We start from the raw sequence: 3,537 nt of genomic DNA on the forward strand, positions 1-3,537 counted from the left end.
TGATGCTTTATTAGATTTCATTTCGGAATTTTCTTCTTTTTTGAAATTGTGTTAATATTTGTTGGTTCTGTAAATTGGAATGTCCATTCTCCAGTCCCTGATGTTTGCCCTACTTTTACCCCTGAAACCAAATATAGGCATTAGGATCATCTGGAAATTTTCAAAGCCACACAATACTAGGAATGCTGAAGCTATGTTCCTCACATTTTCTTGAATCTATCCCTACATCTTCCTTTTTTAAGCTTCCTTTGGGTGGTGGGATTCCCTGTTTCTACTGAACAGAACCATTTATGTTCACATTCTTTACAAATGCTCATTTGACAGGAAATAGGATTTTACATTCAAATATTATTTTTCCTCAGAAATTTGAAGACAGTTTGACATTATCTTCAGTTCCCAGTGCTGCTGAGGAAAAGTCTTAACACTCCCGAAACAGATCTGATTATTTTCCTTTGTCAGATTCTTGGTTTAAATTTTTTATCTTCTGCAATTCATATTCTTGGTATTTCATTAGTATTCATTTTGGTTTGTAAATCATTTCTAAAACTTCATGTATCTGAAAATATCCTCTCATTATGTTTATGCTGAACTTCCTCAGGTTGTTATAATTAAGAATGCTATTGTTTCTCTTTTCTTATTTTTTATTAAACACCTATAATTACTAGTCTGTGAGTCTTGTAGTTGTCATTTTGAAGACGATTTTCGTCACCTTTTCTGAAGGCTGCTCTTCTAAATTTTTTAATCTTTTAATTTAATTCTGAATTTAGGGAATGACGCCTAAATATACATTCTACTGTTCTGCTTTGATTATTTCTTCATTATCTCTTCCATGCCCCATACTCCTAAACCCATATGGCCATTTTTTTCTGCTGCTCAATGTATTTTATTTTGCTAATGTAGAGGACTGTTTTGGGTTTGTCTCTGTACACACAGTTCCATACCTACAAGGAAATTATAATTTCAGTGTTTAATTTTATTTAGTTTCCATTTATTGAATAACTCATTCTGACACAATGAATGACATATAATGACACATGTGTCATGCTTAGGCACCATAGATCTTTCTCAAGGTTGTTAATTGATCGCAAGCCAATAGCAAGAATAGTAAATACTGGAGTTTAGATTTTTATTAACAAACTTCAAGAACTGCAAGGCAATTCTCATATCCTGGTCCTTTTCCAATTCACCTTTAATTTTGGACATTAATTCAGTCTATTAATACAGATATATGAATTTTATCAAATACCATTATTGACATTGTGAATTTAAATTGGTTTTCAGAGATCACTGCCAACAACATATATCCTCATGCAACTTTTCGAATATCAATAACCATATTTAAATAGAATTAGAAATGAACCATTTACATATATGTTAGTTAATTGCCACAACCACCATTCAGTAATTGCAAGCTTTTTATCTTACAGATAATATAACTAATACATAGTAAGTTTATGAATCTCTTCCAAATAACTTCTTTGATACTATTTTTCTCAATAATTTTTATAATCATAAATGAGAATGCAATCTGTTTAAGAATATTTTTCTATATTTAGTCACAATTCTAGCCTATTTCCAGTCATGTATTAGATAACTGATAGTTTTGTGGCACATTTACTTTAAAGCTTGTTCAATCTATTACTTATGAATTCTCAAAGTGTTAAACAATACTTCCTGCCACATTAAAGGAAATGCTACCAAACCTTTCAAACTATTACAAATGAAAGCAAAAATCAAAACAAACAAGACTCAGTTTGATATGAATTACAGAGTACTTCAAGTCTTGGCTATGATTCTCTTAAATTTTGAGGACTATGGATTGCTTCAAAAACAGTGATCAGCAAGCTGTGGTTAAAGCGATGCAAACTTTTGTAACTTTGGAATCAGAGGCAATCTTTTCCCTAACTTATTATAAACATTTATTAATGGATCTATTCTCTAAAGAGTATGCCATTTATACTTAATTGTGATCCCAAGTGCTGGTAGTTCCAACATGCCAATGATGTAAAGAAAATAATTATTAGTTCAAAGCCAATCTGGAGAACATAACAAGAATATCTCTCAGAAGGAAAATGTCTAATAAAATAGAAATTGTCATCTCCCAATACAGTAGCTCTTTTTCATTTCTGTATAGACTATTCATTGTTATATAATTCTTGTTTAGAAGGTATCCTATATATCCATCCTTCTGACTAATTCATCTCTAATTTATAATTAGCTGAGATCATAATGGGATTAAAAATATTTTCCTACTGTTTACATATTCATTTCAAAAGAAATTTAGTCTTTCCAGAATAGCTGGTACTTTTATCTTTTTATGTGTCTAACTAGTTAAACACTCATGCATTAAATAATTTTTGTTTTAAACTTTAAATTCTTAATTCATTCTTAAATTACATAAACCTATATCCTCTTGATTATTATTTGGAGAATACTATTGTTTACTTGACCTTATGCAAGGACCAAATTCAAGAAGCGACAGTGCCTGTTCCGTGCTTCGGATTCCAAGAAAGGCAATAAATTTTTTTAAATTTATTTATAAAAATATGGAACGCTTTACTAATGTGTGTGTCATCCTTGCCTAAGGGCCATACTAATCTACCCTGTATTGTTCAAATTTTAGTATATGTGCTGCCAAAGCAAGCACACAATGAAAATTTTGTATGCTGGAAATTTGATATGGAGAAGTACTGGGAACGATAAGAGGTGGATCTAGTAGGCATTAACTTGACTAGGATAACTCTAGTTTCAGAAATAATTAATATAGATCCCACAGGACAGTGCAATTTTCCCCTAAGAAACCGTCCCCCCATCCACGAAAAAGTTTGGCTCCTCTATGCTCCCTTCCCTCCTCTCTGGACATAGATTCAATCTGCTTCATTCATTGTTGTTGATGTACCCAATCCCAGGAAGTTATGCCATCTTCCATGCAGGAATTCTTCAAAAAGTTCTTACAGAGGCCTTGATGTTAGATGTCTTAGATATTCAGCCACTAAAACTATGACCTAAATAACTCTCACTAAAATCACCCAATCTCAGATCATTTGCTATTGGAATGCAATAGTACACCAAGACAAACAACGGGGAATACGATCTCTGTCTGAATTAACATCTCTCAGTAGAACAGAAAAGGTTTTATACCCCATAAATCATAAAATATGATGCTCACTGACAAAAGGAATTATGTTCTGCATCTGGCTGATCTACACTGTGTGGGGTCATCCACTATTTAAAGGTCAATTGACTATTCTTAAGTGAAAAGTAAAGCATGGTTGTACAAATAGAGACTACTACAGTATGCCAATATAATGGAAACAGGATAGGCATGGTGTAAAAATAGATGGTGACATAGTGTGATTATAGTGAAGATTAAGATTTCAAGAGGTAAGGCTAGGTCCTTTGTGAAGAATCTTTTACCTCATTAAACATGCCACCATGTTTAAAAACTCCAGGGACTTTCCACAATCTCCCCTGCGTCTGTTTTCGAGTATGTATGCATATATCTATAATTACAATTATGTATATTTATACACATAT

General features: G+C 32.3%; 1 non-coding gene across 1 annotated transcript; it reads right to left on the reverse strand.

Moving 5' to 3' along the window:
• Positions 1 to 2,540: 2,540 nt before the first annotated feature.
• Positions 2,541 to 2,647, reverse strand: LOC125339748. The gene has a single exon (XR_007208600.1). It is a non-coding gene; the product is annotated as a U6 spliceosomal RNA (small nuclear RNA).
• Positions 2,648 to 3,537: the final 890 nt, after the last annotated feature.

Source organism: Perognathus longimembris, chromosome 21 (assembly GCF_023159225.1).
Source record: "Perognathus longimembris pacificus isolate PPM17 chromosome 21, ASM2315922v1, whole genome shotgun sequence".
NCBI classification, from domain to species: Eukaryota; Metazoa; Chordata; class Mammalia; order Rodentia; family Heteromyidae; genus Perognathus; species Perognathus longimembris.